Source organism: Callithrix jacchus, chromosome 7, assembly GCF_049354715.1.
Source record: "Callithrix jacchus isolate 240 chromosome 7, calJac240_pri, whole genome shotgun sequence".
NCBI lineage: Eukaryota > Metazoa > Chordata > Mammalia > Primates > Cebidae > Callithrix > Callithrix jacchus.
In genome coordinates, this window is record NC_133508.1 from 3,318,218 (window position 1) to 3,325,970 (window position 7,753).

Below are 7,753 nucleotides of genomic sequence, written 5' to 3' on the forward strand. Positions count from 1 at the left end.
CCAGACCTTGGCAGAGGGCACCCTGGGAAATGCGGATATAGAAGGTCGACAGAAGATCCAGCCTGGTTATATGGCATCTCAGGTGGCCTTTCATGTGGTTCTGGGTGATATCATTAGCGCCAAAGGTGAAAAACCATGGAAGCTCATCCTACTTTAGCAGAAGAGTTTGGCTCACGAGTGAGCCAAACAAGGAAAAAGGCATTCACAGCAGGGCACCGTGGCTCACACCTGTAATCCCAGCACTTTGGGAGGCTGAGGTGGGTGGATCACGAGGTCAAGAGATCGAGACCATCCTGACCAACATGGTGAAACCCTGTCTCTACTAAAAAAATACAAAAATTAGCTGGGCATGGTGGCGCGTGCCTGTAGTCCCAGCTACTCGGGAGACTGAGGCAGGAGAATTGCTTGAACTCAGGAGGCGGAGATTGCAGTGAGCAGAGATTGCGCCATTGCACTCGAGCCTTGTGCCTGGTGATAAACTGAGACTCTGTCTCAAAAAAAAAAAAAAAGGCATTTACCATCAACTGTAAGTAAAACCAACATTAAATAAGGCTCCAGAGAGGCAGGTGTGAGGTCTTAGTAAGTTGCTGCCCCACAAAATATCTAACTTCCTGACAGGACTTGAAAATCAGATTGGGTTAGGGAAGAAATACAACACTTTCTTTCTCATTTTTTCACTCTTCTTTGTGTGTCTTCATTTCTTATACACTACAGTTTTCTTCCTAAGGATCTGATTATCCTAAACATTTACGGTCATTGTTTTGGAAAGGCTTGCTTTAAAATTATTCATTCCTGATTCTGTCACTTCCTGGTTAAAATTCTTTCCCTTTCTGGTTATCCCAGCTTTTTCTTCTCTTCTTATTTGCCGGCTCTTGCCTTCTTCTCAAGCCTTCTTCTCAAGTGGTTAAGATCTCTCTCTCTCTTAATAAAGTGAAATGACTAATTGGAAATGCATTCTATGGCTGCAAAAGAATATTTCCCGATCTTGCTAACGTGCCAGAATTTTAAGGTTGGCAGATGGAGCGAGCTAAGAAATCCCAGAATTTGTTCTTGACCCTGGAAATAGGACCCAGCCTTCCATGCTTTTCATAGCCAACAACAGCATGGCAATGATGACAGGCAAGGACTGGCAGATAAAACACAGCACACCCAGTGAACGTTGGATTTCAGAGAAATGACAAATAATTTTTTAGTATAAGTATGGCCCAGAACATTGCATGGGATATACTTATACCAAAAAATAATCATTGTCTTTTTATCTGAAATTCAACTTTGCGTGTCCTCTGTTTTTATTTTCTAAATCTGGCTACCCTCTGCTAAATTGACTTTTAAATATAAATGACCAACCTCACTGTGGTGATTATTTTTCATTTATACAGGTTTGTAATAGTACCTTCGATGTTATTGACTAGGCACCAAAATAAATTTATTTGTTCTTAAAGCTTTTGATTGTTTCAAGTGTTGTAAGCTAAACATAAAAAGGCCCCGGGTTGCTTTTTGAATGAAGCAGTGATAGGATCAAAATATGCCTATTTTCTCAAAAGTTAGGGAATGCCACAGTCTTCTTTTCCTAAGATTGGCGATGAACACATTTTTTTTTTTTTGAGACAAAGTTTCGCTCTTGTTACCCAGGCTGGAATGCAATGGCGCGATCTCGGCTCACCGCAACCTCCGCCTCCTGGGTTCAGGCAATTCTCCTGCCTCAGCCTCCTGAGTAGCTGGGATTACAGGCAGGCGCCACCATGCCCGGCTAATTTTTTGTATTTTTAATAGAGACGGGGTTTCACCATGTTGACCAGGATGGTCTCGATCTCTTGACCTCGTGATCCACCCGCCTCGGCCTCCCAAAGTGCTGGGATTACAGGCGTGAGCCACCGGGCCCGGCCGAACACATTTTTAAGTGTTAGCAATATTGCTGTGTCGAGAAGCACTGAAGCTGATGTTCTGTGAAACGTGGGGGCATGTCTATATTTATTTTATGCACAGCGACTTGGCAGTTAATGTAGCTGCTGTGTTTTCTCCTTTTGTTTTCTGCTTTCCCAACCATCAGCTCTCATTGTAAAAAATCTGCACCTGAACAGTTAACCATTAATCTTGTGTTATATAAAATGTGTTTTGTACATATCCTCACTTCAATGATGCCTGTAGAGACAAACTTCCAAAGACGGCTTTTTTCTTTTTCTTTTTTAGATAAATGAATGTAACTTTAATGGAATTTCAAGTGCTTTCGTGTTTTGCTCACAAAACCTGATACAATGAAAAGTCTATGAACAAAGATATGTGTTTTGGCCCTTCATCCATGACTTAGGAATTGTTATTATGGGACATTTCATAAGCTAAAAAAAAAAAAAAAGATTCTAAAGGGTCTCTAAAGAGACAGCTTCAAAACCCGCTACAAAGATGCGAAAGACCCAATTTATTATTCGGGGTCCACATATGTGCCATATATTTTCCGCTGGTGCTAAAGCCCTCCTAACAATTGGGAAGGAATGCTTCTTTCATTTGGAATCTTGGTCAGCTGAACAGCAGGTTAAAATGGATTAAAGCCAGGGGAAGGGGAATGCTGGATCTTCGCCAGGCATATTTTAAAGTGAGAAAGGAAGAGAGGAAGGAGACTCACACCCAGCCAGCTGCTTTTCATGCCATTCAAAAGGATCGCAGGCCAAATTTGGTACGTATAGTAGGGGGGAAAAAAAAGAGCTTTAACTCCTATACTGCCATGGCAGATGAGATTTTCAAAGCTGTGTAATGTTCTTTTAATTTCCAGTCTGCCTTTGTTAGCACACAGGGCTCACGCCCACAGGGACAAAGGGAAAATGTGTGGCTCAGATAGCCTCCGCATCACAGGCCAGCGAATAAAACCCGAAACATGGATCTTACAGTCTTTTTCGGTTTTGTTTTTCTTTGAATGGCAGCTTTAGATTGTTCTGGGTTTTGTGAGCTTAAAAACAGGACTCCTCCTCTGTTTTTTAAGAGGAAAATCTGAGTTTCCAAGGAAAGCCAAATACAGTTGCCAAGTTGCCAGTCAAAGAAACAATGTCAACACCTGCTCGTAGGGATGGAATTCCTAACCCGGAATAGTGCCCCGGAATTACTATGAGAAAAAGGTAAGGCTTCCATTATTACTCATTCCCCACTCCCCGACACAAAAGCCCCAGCAGACCTAAGTAAAGTTAAAGGGTACAACAAATTCACTTGAAGACAGATCTAAAAACTAACTTGTTAATTTAATTCAAGATGGTAACCGCTGCACACAAATATTGATTGATGATTGATTGGTTACCTAAAGCATTTGTTGAGCAATCAAATGACTGCATGTCAAAACATTTTCCTATTTGGCCAGTAGGTAAGGCAGTATTTCCCACTGTGATGAGGAACCTCTCTCCCTCCCTCCCTCCTTCCTTCCCTCTTTCCCTCCCATATCCCTCCTTATCTCCTTCCTTCCTTCTTCGCTCCTTCTCTCCCTCCTTCCCTCCTTCCTTCCTTCCTCCTTCTCTCCTTCCATTCTTTCTTCCTATTTTCCTCCTTGCCTTCCTTCCTTTCTTCCTTCATCCATCCCTCCCTCCCTTCCTTCCTTCACAGTTTTTGATTCATTACAGACCAGTACTTTTGTGAAATACAAATAAAATAGAACTATTAGAAAAACAATATAAACCCCATTAAGAAAAATATTGGATTATCAGCCATAAAATTGTTCTGTCAAATTGCTGTGCCTTTCCAAATTCTTACTCCTAATCCTTGTGAACTGTAATAAGCAATCCACCCACTAGGTCTGCTTTCCATACCCTGGGGAGCCCTCGTAACAAGTATTCCACAACGATAAGAAAACAATTCATAGAGACTTTTAAAGAATCATTTTAGGGTCTATGTTTGAACTAGAGGCTTTATAATCTAAGGTGAATGGAAACGGTATCCATTTATACTGTGGATGAAAAGAAAAAAATACACTATTCCAGTTAAAAATGAAAAGTTTACCTAAATTATCTCAGTAGTCACTTGATGTCAAACATTTCTAAAGTCATAATTTAATGAGAATATTTTAAATCATTTATAATTACATGAATAATTTAAACACTGGGACAAGAGTCCATTGAAAATACATTTTTGTTTATTGGCAAAGTTGGAAATTGGTAGCTGTGCCCCAGTTCCAACTGGTTTCTTGAATTCCTATTTTTCTACGTTAAAGAGAAGAAAACAAGGCTCATCTGCTAGTTTACCACAATGTAAGGCATCTGGCATATAAAAATCTCAGTCTCCTCCCCTAAAAAGCTATGTAGATGATAAAATATTTCAGTGTTTCTAACATAATGTCTGAATTGTTTAGTGATCTAAAAAAATGTACTTCAACATTTTTGACATTTTGAGACAGAGTTGCAAATGGAAGGACCTAAGAATAAAAATGGATACAAGTCAAAACAAAGTGCAAGACTGCATTTTACCCATCAAATTGGTAAATACCTTTAACTGACTACATGCAATGACACAATGTGGTATAATGAAATGGGCCCACTCATATACGGCTGGTGAGTGTTTCAACTGCTGTCCAGAAAGCAATTAGGTAGCACAATCAAAAATGAAAAACAGTGTTCTACTTGACAAAGAGTTTTTACTTTTTTTTTTGAGACGGACTTTCACTCTTGTTACCCAGGCTGGAGTGCAATGGCGTGATCTCGGCTCACTGCAACCTCTGCCTCCTGGGTTCAAGCAATTCTTCTGCCTCAGCCTCCCGAGTAGCTGGGATTACAGGCACGCGCCACCATGCCCAGCTAATTTTTTGTATTTTTAGTAGAGACGGGGTTTCACCTTGTTGACCAGGATGGTCTCGATCTCTTGACCTCGTGATCCACCCGCCTCGGCCTCCCAAAGTGCTGGGATTACAGGCTTGAGCCACCGCGCCCGGCCGAGTTTTTACTTTTAAAAGTTTTCTTCTTGAAGGGCTATGTAGCAGGATATTCATAGTGGTGTTAATTATATTAAGCTATCAGAGGCAACTTAAATGTCTACTCATTTAATGTGGGTTAAATATATATGCATATGACATATCTAAAATACTGGATATTATGAAACGATCAAAAACATGTTTTGGTGGAATGCCTTCGAAAGGCTTTCAAAATGAAATAAGTGATTGAAGGGCACAGAATGTGATGTCAGTATTTTATATTGCTACCAGCACTGCAGACTCAGCTGCCTGCAGTCATCAGAGAGGTGCCGTAGAGGAAAAGCACACAGGGAAGCTGACTATTAAAATGCAGCAGTATTTTTTTTTTTTTCTCTTGCTTTTCTAGAAACTTTCAGCCTTTTGGTCTGGCTTCTCTTTTGTAGTCATCTTTCCTCCCCACACCACCCATATTTCTTTCTTCCCACTCTTATTGACATCCACCCACAGGAAAATCTCTAGGGTAAGACAGCGTAATAACTGGCAAGACAACTCGGTACCAACAAAGGGTAAGCAGAGGTGGGTGTGGCAAGCAGGAGAAAGGAGTTCTCTGAAGATAGGACCCCTAACTCAGCTCCAAAATTTCCATGTCTCTGCAGACTACAGCCCAGACAAAATGCACTCAGGTGCTTCCAGTTTGTGACTTCCAACACTCATATGTAGTATGCAAATGGGAAAAAAAGACTGGAAAGAGGCCAGGCATGGTGGCTCACTCCTATAATTCCAGTACTTTGGGAGGCTGAGGCAGGTGGATCACCTTAGGTCAGGAGTTCAAGACCAGCCTAGCCAACATGGCGAAACCCCATCTCTACTAAAAATACAAAAATTAGCTGGGTATGGTGGTTTGCACCTGTGATCCCAGCTACTTGGAAGCTGAGGCAGGAGAACCACTTGAACCCAGGAGGTAGAGGTTGGAGTGAACCGAGATTGTGCCATTGCACTCCACCTTGGGCAACAGAGTGACACTCTGTCTCAAAACAAACAAACAAACAAAAAACCCCAAAACACCACTGGAAAGAAATATACAATTATTGGTACAATTTCAATCATTTAATTTTAGTTTCTGTAGACCTTTCCTTATTTACTAAGTTCTTTCCACATATTTCTTTCTAAAATAAAAAATAGAAAAAACCAGGACCTTTCTCATATCATTCTATTTAGTCACACTTTTAGGAGGTACACAGTAGTTTTAGAAAGAGAAAGGTCCTATTTTGAAGTTTGCCTCTGACCTTCTGTTTTCAAATATATCCACACAGGTACATTCTTATAGACTGTTGTTATTTATAGAAACATTATTTCTTAGTTGTAAGAAGCTTCTTTGAAAAGGAGGGCTTTGAAAATTTGTCTAATTTTTCTTGCTTATGGCTTGTACTAATCATTTTTGGCCTCATTTCAGCAAATCATAGCTACTGTCCTCAAGTGTTTCTAGGTGATATTAAGCAATTTTTTAACCTAGTGGTAGAGTCTACTGATGATACAATTTTGACAGTTCACTGGCCAAAGTGTCTTTTATGATATAAAATATTAGGACATCCCATGATTATTTGAATAGGCATGGCTTTGGAAGCAGAAAAGAAAGCTTTAAGGTTTACGCCAGCACCACCATGCCACCTCTCGGACACATGCTTCCCCTTACAAACGGGGATTAAAAAAAGAAAAGGGAATGTAGACTGTAGCCAACCAGAGCAATACTCCATCTAGGAAAAAAGAATGTAACAGGCTCAGCTGATTGAGGGCAATGATAAAATAACTGGGAAAAACTACAGAGCCCTGTCTTTATGTAGGGACAAAGAACGCTTTTCACAAAGCTCGAAATGAATTAATTACAGAATCACTGCTGTACGTGAACAATAATCTTTACACACCTCCCCCTCTGGGTGTCTTCTGTTTAAAGGCTAAGGCTTCTTGGGAAACAAGCTTGTCTGGCCATTTCTCTCCTGTTTATAAAGCTTGTGTTTTATGAAAATTGGGAAAACAGAGAAAAAGCTTGAGTTCATTGTTAACAAACCATTTTTTTTTTCCTAATCTCTGTTTTACTCTAAGCACGCTCTGTTTTTGAAAGTTTAAATGAAGACTGGGCATGGTGGCTCATGCCTGTAATCCCAGCACTTTGGGAGGCTGAGGCAGGTGGATCATGAGGTCAGGAGTTCGAGACCATATTGGCCAGGAAGGTGAAACCCTGTCTCTACTAAAAATACAAAAATTAGCTGGGCATGGTGGTGCATGCCTATAGTCCCAGCTACTCGGGAGGCTGAGGCAGGAGAATAGCTTGAACCCGGGAGGTGGAGGTTGCAGTGAGCTGAGATCACACCTCTGCACTCCAGCCTGGTGACAGAGAAACTCCATCTCAAAAAAAAAAAAAAAAGGATTAAATGAAAAGGAAAAATGAAAATTGTTGATAGCATAAAAACAACTGTATCCTAGCTATTAGGCCAGCATTACCGAACCAGAAAACATCATAATTCATTTTCAAAAAAGGCTCGATATAACCTTTAAAATGAGAATCTCTCTCTCTTTCTCTCTCTCTCTCTCTCTCTCTCTGTGTGTGTGTGTGTGTGTGTGTGTGAGAGAGAGAGAGAGAGAGAGAGAGAGAGAGAGAGAGAGATCAAACCTTAAGGGCTTTCTTCCCACTGAAGAATTAAAAAGTGAGAATTCTGATTTCTGGCTGACAATGTTTCAATGAATATGTCACTTTATAATTACAAATGCAAGGGAGGAACTTTTTATAACTGAATATTTAGCACATATTAAAGTTTTAACACAATTTCAAAACAATTTTTGCCCGAGATTATCCATGAAGTGGGTATCTCAAATCAT

At 40.4% G+C, this 7,753-nt stretch overlaps 1 protein-coding gene across 3 annotated transcripts in view; it reads right to left on the reverse strand.

Moving 5' to 3' along the window:
• Positions 1 to 7,753, reverse strand: part of CELF2 (CUGBP Elav-like family member 2) — an 859,904-nt gene that overhangs the window by 532,562 nt on the left and 319,589 nt on the right. The window lies entirely within an intron of this gene.